Below are 12,291 nucleotides of genomic sequence, written 5' to 3' on the forward strand. Positions count from 1 at the left end.
TGTGTTTTAAAATAAGTGCATAAAAATAAATAAATGTATATACCAAAAAATTAATCATTGTCTAAAGAGGCTTTTGTGAGCATTTCACTCAATATAAATAAATAAATAAATAAAAGCAATGTTGGCTGGCGGTCCCCAGGGGGAGAGCCTTCTCTGTGGGGGCACCCGCCCTGTGGAATGAGCCACCTCCTGGAACACGACTGATCCCAGACCTCCGTACTTTCCATAAGGCCCTGAAGACTTATTTATTCCAGCAAGCCAGCCTAGCCTAAATGGTTTTTTAATGGGAGTTTTAAAATTTTATAGATTTGGGGTTTTAAATTGGGAGGCCGATTGATTTAATTTATTTTAGCTATCTTAACTTTTGTATTGTATGTATTTTAATTTTGGCTGTCCACCACCCTGAGTCCCTTTTGGGAGAAGGGCGGTATACAAATTAAATAAATAAATAAATAAATAAATAAATAAATAAATAAATAAATAAATATAAGGGCAGTTATTTCCAGTTGTTGACCGCTGGTGTGCAACATGTTGCAATAATGTGAGTAACAAAAGTTTTCTTGTCTGATAGAATAAAATTAATATAAAAGTCTTCAGACCAATTTGGCACATTGAATAACAAAGAAAAGACAAAGTTCCTGTAGCTTCTCAGAGTAAAAACACCAAAGTAGCAGTCTGTGAAGGATGAAAGCACAAGTGTCAGAGGCAATTTAGTTCATTTCTCTCAATGACATTCCTAAATGAAAGTTTCGGTAGTATTAAAATAACTGTCCTTTTCCTTTTTTTAAAAAAAATAAAAATCCAAACCGATCCCAAACCGATATCAAGTCTGTTGTGACATTACTCACAATGCAATCCCCCTGACAAAACAGTATGATCTCATAATACACACACAAACACACGTATATATTTTTTTTTAAAAAATTCCCACTAGGGGGAAAAAAGTGGGAGGGAGAAGAAACTCCAAAGAGCAGTGCCGAAGTCAGCAACAACATCACTGTAAGGAGTCTGTGTTCGTCATCAGAGAGAGAATATAATGTGGCTTTCTTGCTGCTGGGACTTTGCTGGGAACATTTGATGTAAAAGGTGCAAAATTGGACTTTGTTTCTTGCTTGTACCTGACTCTTTAGACTAAGTCTGCCTGAAGATTGTGGTGCAGAAAAACTCAGGAAAAGTAACCAGTCCTTCTGGTTGAAGAAAAAGAATTGAAACAATTCTACACTTCCATCAAGGTAATGCTGATTGTTTCTCTCTAATGCCATTTGAGATCACTTTTGGGAAAGGGTAGTGGGAAGGAGATGGAGGGAAAGAGAAATGTATAGTTTGGATAATTTGGTGGTGGAGGTTATGCCAATGGGGAGATGCTCCAAGGGAAGAAAATGCTCCACCAATTCCTTGCCTAATTGATGTATTCAGAGTTTGCAAACACAGATCAATGGTGCCTCCCCAAGTTTTGATAAATATTACCTGATGGCCTCAAGAGTAGTTCTATAAGCATCTGTGGTTTTTCCTAGATATGGATTTTTCAGTCCTACTTGCATTTTCTCCAATAACTAGATGTGTAACTCAAAATTGCACAACTATTGTGACAGCTGATGCACGATCTTTATTTGGGAATCCAGAAAGAATTTTATGTAGGAAAACCCTCCTGAGAAACCAGTATGCTATATGAACTGCTACTATCTCTCTTTCTTTCCCTTTCCCCCCGCTCCCCTCCCCAAAAGCTTTTGTGCTGAAGGCTGCAGGGTCTTTAACACTTTGAAGAGCAGTAGCATTTCCAGCCTGTCACAGCAGCTCACCTTCTCCCTGAGCGATTAGATTCCTAATAAATTTCTAAAATGTGGTTTGTGTCAGGCTAGTAGCAACATGTACAGAGTGCTCCAAGCAAAATTTCAAAAAAGAAAAAAGAAAGAAATAACCTGCCTGAAGATGGTTAGCTGCTATTACCTGCATCCCTGGAGCTGCAATGAAGCCATTTCAAATTTGAAAAAGAAATTGGGAAAATGCCTTTAGGATGGTCCTATCTATCTATCTTCCTTCCTTCCTTCCTTCCTTCCTTCCTTCCTTCCTTCCTTCCTTCCTTCCTTCCTTCCTTCCTTCCACAAATGCTAGATCAGAAAGTGATAAATGTCATCATTTGTTAACATGGCAAAGTGAAGCTAAGTCACAATACTTTCCCTTGAAGATTCATCAAAGATCATTAGTGTGTATGACACACGTTTGTCTATGGAAGGCAAAGTGAGTTGCTGCCATCCTTGTTAAGGCAACCCAGAGCGTAGCTCAGCATTTACAATTACATCTCAATTAGATAAAACAAAAGATAGTGAAGTCTGATTACTCAAGTTGCAAAGAATGACTCCATTTCTTTTCCCTTTATCATTTTTCTGAATCTACTCTAACCTGTTACTAAACTTTGAACAGACTTGTTTCTCATTTTAATTGGACAAATTGTTTGGGAAACCCAAGAATGCTGGAATAAAAAGGAACTGCATTTTCTCTTACTGTTATGAAAATGACAATATTAGGAGAGATTGCACAGTTGTGATAACAGAAAAAACTAGCCCTCACTGAATAACCAGGATTTTGGTTGACCTGAAGTAGAGAACCATGTCACCTGGACTTAAATTCAGTACATAGTCTCAATAAACATTTAGCCAATATTTATCCTGGTATTGTGTTAACATTCTTCAGTTGTTTTCACCCTCTTTTTGTTGTTCTAATTTATGTGTGCAGTTTATTTTTATCATGCTGCAAGTTGAAAGTTTGTTACTATTATATGATGAAAAGGAATATATTTCCTTTATAGAAAGTTCAAAGCAATCTTAGTAGGGTTAAGTAACTTTCTGAAAGAGAACCAGTTTGTTGTAGTGATGAAAGCATCAGGCTAGAAACTGGGAAACTCTGAGTTCTATTCCTGCCTTAGGCAAAAGTCAGCTGGGTAACCTTGGGCCAGTTCCTCTCTCTCAGCCCTAGGAAGGAGGCAATGGCAAACTACTTCTGAACAACCTTGCGGTCAAGCACCAGAGAAATCAGGAGATCCAGGCAGTTCAAATGGGTATAGAGAGCCTTGGTGCCGCAGCAGACTAAAGCACTGTTAAGTAACACCAGCTGCCTGCAATTACTGCAAGTTCAAATCTCACCAGCCTCACGGTTGACTCAGCCTTCCATCCTTTCGAGGTAGGTAAAATGAGGACCTGGATTGTGGGGCAATAAACTGACTTTGTATAAAAAAAGAACACCGCTTAGGGGCCCCCCGAAAGCCCTACTAAGCAGGTATATACAAAAGTATGAAGGTTATTGCTTAACAGATTGTAAGCCGCCCTGAGTCTCCGGAAAAGGGCGGCATATAAATCGAACCAATAAATAAATAAATAAATAAATAAATAATTTTTTTTTGCAAGTTTAAGCTCTCTATAAGAATCTAAACTACTAACAGTCAAAGCAATTTGGCAGCAGATAAAGAATTCAAGGTGGGCTGGATTTAGATCTCTTGTGGGTGCGAAGGGACTCATGATCGAGGACGTGCTTGAACCCTACTTCGGGCTCATCTCCTACACTTGCCAACAAAACTGCAGGGACTAATTCAGGAAGTTTCAAAGTTTAGATTTATTATTATATTTTTATACCGCCCTTCTCCCGAAGGACTCAGGGCGGTGAACAGCCATAATAAAACACTATATAAGACAAATTTAAAAACCATATTAAAATAATTCAATTTTGGCTGAATTTAAAATTTCCATTCTAAAACCCTTATAAAACCATATTTAAAACCCATATTTAAAACCCAATAAAAATTATTGTCCCATCAGATCGGCATGCTGGAATAACAGGGTCTTTAGCGCATGACAGAAGGCACGAAAGTCGGGGATCCTTTGTATATCCGGGGGCAATTCATTCATCCCTGGGAGTTGCCAGTCAACATTGTTTGGCCGACGGCACCCTGAGGAGGCCCTCTCTGTGGGAGCGTATCAGTCGGTGGAGGCAGTCAGTGGCAGCAGGCAGCCCTGTAAATATCCAGGCCCTAAGCCATGGACCGCTTTAAAGGTGGTAACCAACACCTTGAAACGCACCCGGAAGACCACTGGGAGCCAGTGCAGCTCGTGCAAGAGAGGTGTTACATGGGAGCGGCAGGTCGCCCCCATTATCACTCACGCAGCCACATTCTGGACCAGTTGGAGCCTCCAGGTGCTTCTTAAGGGGAGCCCCATGTAGAGAGCATGGCAATAGTCCAGACGGGAAGTGACGAGGGCGTGGGTGACTGTGCGCAAGGCGTCCTGATCCAGAAAGGGATGCAACTGGGAGATCAGGCGAACCTGATAAAAAGCCCCCCTGGCTACAGCTGTCATATAATCATCCAATGACAGCCGTGAGTCCAGGAGGATGCCCAAGTTGCGAGCCCTCTCTGAGGGGGGTAAGATCTCATCCCCAATAGCCAGTGATGGTTTTAGCTGGCTATATCGGGACGTCGGAAACCACAGCCACTCAGTCTTGGAGGGGTTGAGTCTGAGCCTGTTCCTCCCCATCCAGATCCGCACGGCCTCCAGGCAACGGGACATCACGTCAAGGGCATCATTGGGGTGGCCTGGGGTTGAAATGCATATCATCGGCATACAGTTGACACTTCACCCCAAAGCCGCGGATGATCTCGCCCAGCGGCTTCACATAAATGTTGAACAGGAGGGGCGAGAGGACTGACCCTTGCGGCACCCCACAAGTGAGGAGCCTCGAGATCGACCTCTGTCCCCCCGTCAAAGTCTGACTCAAAGGCACCCCCCCCAAAAGAAAAACACAGACCTTTCTGAAAGCTATTTCAAACAACTCAGATTACAATCTACACCAAAGATGAACTCATGTCAAGTTACATTCCTATTTGGCCCTAATTGTGTATGAATTGTTACTTGTTATTCAGAAGCGTATTTTATACATGTTCAAAATTCACATCTGTTTGCTTATTAAAACATCACATAAAATCAATGTATTCGAATAAATTATTTTAAATTAATTCCACTTTAAATTTAGCCTAAATTAATTCCACTTTTAAATTTAGCCTTTGTTTTAGGGTGAAATATATTCCATAATAAAATGTTTATGTCACTTTCTCTATTTCACATTCTCTATGCAGACATTCTAATAGAAAATACGATGCCTGAGGTATCATACCTACAAATGCTTTACCTTGTATCTTATCAGTAATTGACAAATCTTCATTTAATTCAACTAATGCCCAGGTAGCGGGAAAGATTTAGAGCTGAAATATTTGTTGCTGGTTCCCTGCCACTGATTGGCTTTGCTGCATAGGGACAGTCTTAGGAAATAAAGGTAATGAGAGTATAATAATTAGCATAGTACTCAGTGGACTTTCAAGTTTCTGAGAAGGAAGGAAGGAATCCTATGTTTGGTCTCAGCAAAAGAGACATTAGGAAGAAGCAGGAGTTATTGACTAACAGAGATCCAGGTGAACTGGGAAGTCTGGCATAATTCACCCAAACTATAAACATTTCAGCCTGGTCATTAGTACTTCAAGTGAGACCCCTGGGTTGATTTGTTTTATGATTTGTTTGTTTTCCTGGCTTCCCATGGTATTCCCAGCAATCTCCTTCATCACTAAACTTTAAACGCATCAATATTCTTTCTGTATTATTTCTTCAAAGTCCAACTTTTGTTTCCATAGGGAAAGTCATTGCCTACAAGATTTTGATCTTTGAAAGTAGAGACACAACACAGCATCTGAATGATTTTTTTTTCCTGAGGGTTTCATTGCTGCTTTACCATGTGCTAGTCTATGGCATATTTCTTGAAAGTCATAAGTACTATACATAAAAATAAGATACTGATGGTTAACCATAGGTCTTTTCCCTACTTGCAATTTTAATCAGTACCATAACCCTGATGTCCTGCTAAGTAACACAATGCAAGTTTCATCCAATCCCCTCATCCAGAATTTAACCAGCCTTCTGTCATCACTCCATATTCCAGATAAAAAGGTTTTGTTTCTTATTTAAACAAATAGGATTTCATCACAGCAATAAGTTGGCTAAACCCTATACAGCTTTGTAACCTCATTCACAGACAGTTAAGTGAGGAGATCTTCCTTTGGATGTTGTCACAGGTGGGACCAGAAATTGGATAAAGTTGAGGAACCAAAAGGAAAGGAGATAAATATTTCCAAATGCTCTAAAAGTTCTTGTTTTATGGAGATGCTCAATCATCCAGGTACTGGTTATCCCAAAGATGTTTTCAAAAGGCAACTGGTCTTTCGTGGATTTTTTCCTTGAAAACATTTCACTTCTTATCCAAAAATCTTCTTCAGTTCTGACAGAATGGTGAGAAATAGAAGGATATTGCAAGGTTCCACACCAGGGGTGAAATGCTCCCGATTCAGACTGGATCGCCCAATCCAGTAGCGATGGCGGCGGGTGGTTCGGAGAACTGGTAGCAAAAATCCCTGCCCGCCCCCATGCCCAGCTGAGCCGCATGATCATCAGAGGCTTTTTTTTTTACTTTTAAAAGCATTTTTTCTACAATCTCTTCCAATGAAAAAATGCTTTTAAAAGTAAAAAAAAAAAAGCCTCTGATGATTCCTTCCTTCCTTCTCAGAAATTTGAAACTCCAGAGTTCTGTGCTAGCCATCTCTATCTCATCACCTTTATTTCCTAAGACTGTCCCTATGTGACAAAATGTGGCAGGAACCAGCAATAACCATTTCAGCTCTAAAGATCTCCAACTATCTGGAGTTAGTTGGAGATCTTATCTCAATTAAGGGAAGATTTGTGAATCACAGGTGCTGACAAGATACAAGAAGTTCATAAGTATAATTCTGAAGAAATGATGGTATTAACTAAAGAAGTTTCTTGGATGAGAAGCGAAATGTTTTCAAGGAACAAACCAAGAAAGCCTTTTGAAAAGCACCTTTGAACAGACTTGTTTCTCAGACCAGTTGACTTTATCTTCCAGGAGAAAGTTCAGTTCTCACCCCCACAAAAGTACCACTAACCCTTAAAAAAATAGAATGAGGAGAAGAATAGAGGAGGATGAGACACTGGGTTTTATTTTAAACCTTTAAAGTGTATTAAACTGTGTTTTTAGGCTGTTTTCACATCTTTATTTTCACTGGCCATTGTTGCTTTCCTCTTTGGTAAGACATCAAATGCATAACATGTTTACAAGGTGTTGTGTGTATTGGATACAACCCACAATGCGGCTTGTATCCCACACAGATTCCATTGGAAAAGAATGCAGGATTTGTGAGAACTGTTGTTGGAGCATTGTGCTTTTTTTGTTGTTGTTCACATATTGGCAAAAGCAAACTCATGCATTCCACTGCTCTGGCTGATTTGCATCCAAGCATCAGTTTGTTTAATGAGTTACTATGGTTATGTATATATACACACAATATTTTTGACACTATCTTGACAGGGCCTGCAATCCTTCTAACTGTAGTATGTCCTTTTGTCTTCTGGGACCATGATTTCCATTTGAAAAGAGCCAAGGCATTTAGGAGGTGAACTTTTGTGGAAGCTGCTGAGCTGGTTTTTTAAACTTAGCTAGCTGGCAGGTCATATTTCAGCCAGTATGTCACAAACATCTGGATGAGTGTCACTCAGCAAATGGTGTCTTTAAAGTAGAGAGATGCTGTCAACAAACAAAGGTTAAATCCAACAGCTTTGCCTTGGTACATTCCCTAACTTTGATTCCTCCCAGTTCCTAAAGGATCCTTTTTCAAACTTGAAGGCTACCAAAGATAAAGTGATTGTCCCTTTTCAAAAATACCTCTTTTGTGTCGTCTTGTAAGGTAGAAACATATAAATGCTATGCTGAATGAAGTTTTTGATTCAATGAGCTCACTCATCACCCATGTTGTGTATATTATGTTTGTATTTAATATCAGTGCTATGATTCAGTCCCTTGTGCTCAGCCTGAGGCCTAGTCTTCAGAGTTTAGGTGGCCCTGGTCCCCATCTTTTCGTACTAATGCAAGGTCAGCTTGTAATACATCTCATTTTATCCATGATTTAATCTTGGATATGAGGACTACCCTGGTATATATTACCAAATTTGGTTGGGCAGGATCCTTTTTCAGAAATGTACCCTCTAGGTTTTGGATGTGGAACCAGCCATGATTGTAGGGCAGGAATGGAGGTGTAGCTGTTGTCATCCAGGAATCTCCAGTTACTTTTTGAAGTATTGTACTACACATAGCTAGATGTGAGACCATTTTGTTCCCTGCTGCATAGTGGCTTCCCTGCCCAAGTTCCAACAGTTGGGTTATGAAGTTCCCTAGCTCTGTGGCTGACCACAGACCAAAATGTTGATTAACTTCCTATATACTGGTTATCCAGAGATATTTGACATATCAGTTAGGGCCCATTAAATTATAGTTTATATTTTAGGGGATGGGAATTGTTCTAATGGTAGGTCTCATGACACTTCCATCACTAGGCCACTCAGAATTTTAAAGGACCTTGCAACCCTTCAAGGGCTGTGTTATGTCCCTTCACCTTCACATTTGGCCTTTCTTTGTGGGTCATGCTTTGGTCAGAAAACAGAAGCAAAAGCTTAAATATAAATAAATAAACAAATAAATACACTCTCAGTAAAATGGTGCTGGAGATTTCTTTGCTTTGCTTTTTCTATAATGTCTGAAAGCATGAAAACTGGTGCTACCCCAGCCCTTCTCATTTGGAAATGGCAGAACCCTTCCTGTCAAGCAAGATGTTTTTCTGACCATTGGTGCAACCTGTAGCTTATCCATTTGCTGTTCTGAAGGATCATAAAGCCCAAGGCAGGTCCTGAATGCGAGTTACTCTAGAACTGGACTCTTGTGTAACTCTCCGTGTAAAACAAGACTCAGTAATGCCTACATCGTCCTTGTTCGTTAATCATCAGGGAAGGTGATAAACTATCCGTTTGAATTTAGCACCAAATATTTGAACAGATAATCTTCTTCCATATAGATTTGAAGATAAACAGAATGTCAGTTTGTGATACTGAGGAAGGTTCTTCTCTCAAAAAAAGAAAGTTAAGCTTTGCGTGGACATGTAAGAACAATTCATGAAATCAGCCTCAGGATGAATTTTTTAAGAGAACCAGAAATTTTCACATGCATTCCTTGCTCCCAGACTAAATATACGCCTTCAGGGGAAAGTTGTATATATATATGTGGCCTCTTGGAAGTATTTGCCCTTAGACTTGAGAAATTTAGTTTGGTCTCATCCATATGTAGAAATTACAGGGAAATGTTTAAATAAATATATGCTGTACTTCCAAATAAATAGTTCACAATATTATCCAGGACTTACTGATGCAAGGCAAAATTCAATCACACTTACTTTGATATATTTATGCTTTTAGGTAAGGCAGTTAAAATATGTTACTTTGTTTTATTAATTATAGTTGTATAAGCCACTACTAAGTGTTGGTAGCTTTTAAGAACATTGTGTCCCATCTGCCTATTGAAGAATTTCTAAGATGACCAGAAATCATTTGTTGCTTCCTGGAATATGAATAACTGGATGGTTCACAAGTGGGGAAAAGCTGAATATTTTCACCTTATTTACTTTTATGCAGAATACATGAGGAGAAATTCTAGATTGGAAGAAATAGGTATTGGAATTAAAGTTGTTGAAATATCATGAATCTCAGATAAGCTAGTGACACCTTGGATAGATGACAGGAGAACATTTAAGGAATCCTGTTGTAGGAGAAAGAAGAAATATCTATTGCCTGACATCTTTTTTAAACAAAACATTTAAGGTTATGTCCACAGGTAATGCCAGCCTAACTGAAACAATAACAGACTTTATCCTCCTTGGTTCAACATTTCATAAGATGGCTATAAAACTAAGAAACTTTGGCTACTTAGGAGAAAGACTATGACAACTTTTATCAAAATAATAAAATGCAGAAACTTTCCATAGAGAACAAGGGTATGTATTGCCATGGCTTCATTTCCCCAGTTGGAATCTATTGTTTGGAAAGGTGGACTATCAATAAAGTTGAATAACAACAACAAAATGGTGCCTCTGAATTATGAAGCTGGATAAAATCACTGAGCATAACCTGGGCTTCAAATCAAATCATTCAACAGTTGATGAAGTAAAATCAGACAGCTTATTAGCAGGATTAATAACGGTGTTAAAGTTTAAATATTAAAGAGTAATTAAAGAACAAAGCCCATATATAAAAAAATTGAAGAAAATCAAACAGAGCCTGACAGAAACAATTGACTACCGTGTTTCCCCGAAAATAAGACCCTGTCTTATATTTTTTTGAACCCCGAAATAAGCGCTTGGCCTTATTTACAGGAAGGTCTTATTATTTTGGGGCACATGGAGGAAACCAGAGGAAATGGCGGGGACCTGCTGAGAGTGTGTTTAAATATTTTCGGGGAGGGGGTTTATTTTAGTGCATGCGCTCAAAAGCCCGATTGGGCTTATTATCGGAGGATGTCTTATTTTAGGGGAAACAGGGTAGATACTATCATTCATAACACAAGCATTAGCTTGTGTTATGAATGATAGTACAGAAATATTTTTATGGCTGTCATGATGCAGATATTATTATGTTAGCCTCATTGCAATGATCAGGCAACATGGAGATTTGCTGATCTAAAAATGATCAAGTTCACAAACCAGTAAAAGCCCTTGTTATCCATCAACCAGTTTATGAGTATCCTCTGCTGTATACAGGTCACCAATGGCAGACCAATTTTAATTTTAGAAGTTGGATTTAATGCTCTAACTGGGGATCTATTTATAACATGGCAATCATCTTGTAAAGCACATAATAAATTCTGCTCTTCTCCTTTCCTCTATAATTCTCTTCTACATTCACGATAATTTAAACACAACAGCAAATGCTTGTCAAGCATTAATTTTAATGCAAAAAAATCCACTCTGAATATGTGCATTTTCTCATTGTAACCTCACTTAAATTCTTAAAAATAGCAAGCAGAGTTTTTAAATGTAAAACATTACAAATGAGGTTTTTTAATCAAGCCCTTATCTGGATAGCTGCTGCCCCCTTACTTTTAAATATCCTTAAAGATAAGACAGTATGCTAGAAGAAACAGCCCTAACTCACCTTGGGAGGCCCATTCTGGTTCATGAGCACATTACCACCTGCTTAAACTGGTGTTCCTGGGATTCAGTTCCAAAAATCCAATCCCAGATGCATTACTGAAACAGGAAAGTGGGATAGAATTTGCTATCCATGCATCCTTTTGTAAAAGATTTGATGAGACAAAAGAAAAAAAAGCCATCAAGGTATCAGAGAAGAGCTCTATAAAACGCATCATTGATTCTTTAAATTATAAAGTCTGGGGATACTTGCCACCCTATGTGAGATTATTTGAATTTTACATTTAATTCCATCAAGCGTGATGCTTGCATCACCTTACCTTTTACTACTGACCCTTATGTGAAATGATGGGAGCAAGATAGTAAACTGTGCATTGCTATGATACATTTTGGGTAGAAAATTTAGTAGACTTTGAAAAGCTGAGCAGGAACTGCAGGATCATCTCTACTACAATTGTAAAAACAGGCCACTATATTTGGGTCCCTAACTAAGCTCTCAAACAAAATGGTAATGCAAATTTTCCATAGGTCACAGCTTCATGGTGACAATCCTCTAGGAACTGGTCAGCAGCTCTCTAAAAGCTCCTCAGAGAATGCATAATAATCCACTGCTATTATGCTGTAGCAGGAACTATAAGCGATATTTAAAGGAGGTTCACCAAAAGAGAGTGCAGAGAGATCAGGTGGGGAAAGATTGCTTCAACAATGATCTCTTAACAAGAGCTTTTTCTTTATGCTTATTTATCTACTCAGACAATTTAAAAAAACCCCACTGAAATAAGTGAAAATTACTTTTTAGTAAACGGATTTATACTGAAGTAAGAATCAGTAGTAAATGTAAGAAGTGATTGGTCCAGGGGAACAGGAGCTGACTTAATTTGCTAGTGATGAATTGGGTGCAGTTGTAACTTAATTATTAAGTTTATTATCATGGCCAATCTACAGCTTGGTTTTTAAAGCCACTCAGGCCGCTCATTCATTGTGTATTCTACACTCATCCCTCATTTCATGGTTCGTGATAAATGTAGCTTGCCACTCAATCTGAATCACAAAGAGCAATTTCTATAAAGTATTGTTTGCTATGCACCCAGAATTGGAAACCACAGGTTAAAATAGGTTTCAGGTTGTGGCTCAGAGACAAACTGATGACTTACATAACCATAGCTTACCTAATTTGGACATAATGATGGGCTATATTTATCATGATCTAGGAA

General features: G+C 38.7%; 1 protein-coding gene across 1 annotated transcript in view; it reads left to right on the forward strand.

Annotated features, from left to right (window-relative positions):
- Window positions 1-870: 870 nt before the first annotated feature.
- The window catches only part of VIT (vitrin), a 48,078-nt gene continuing 36,657 nt past the window's right edge, over window positions 871-12,291 (forward strand). The window contains exon 1 of the mRNA XM_034428161.3: window positions 871-1,232. The gene's annotated coding sequence lies outside the window, so the exon portion shown is untranslated. The remainder of the gene's footprint in view (window positions 1,233-12,291) is intronic.

The sequence above is a fragment of the Pantherophis guttatus genome, chromosome 1, assembly GCF_059756535.1.
Source record: "Pantherophis guttatus breed Tessera chromosome 1, ASM5975653v1, whole genome shotgun sequence".
Classification (NCBI taxonomy): Eukaryota; Metazoa; Chordata; class Lepidosauria; order Squamata; family Colubridae; genus Pantherophis; species Pantherophis guttatus.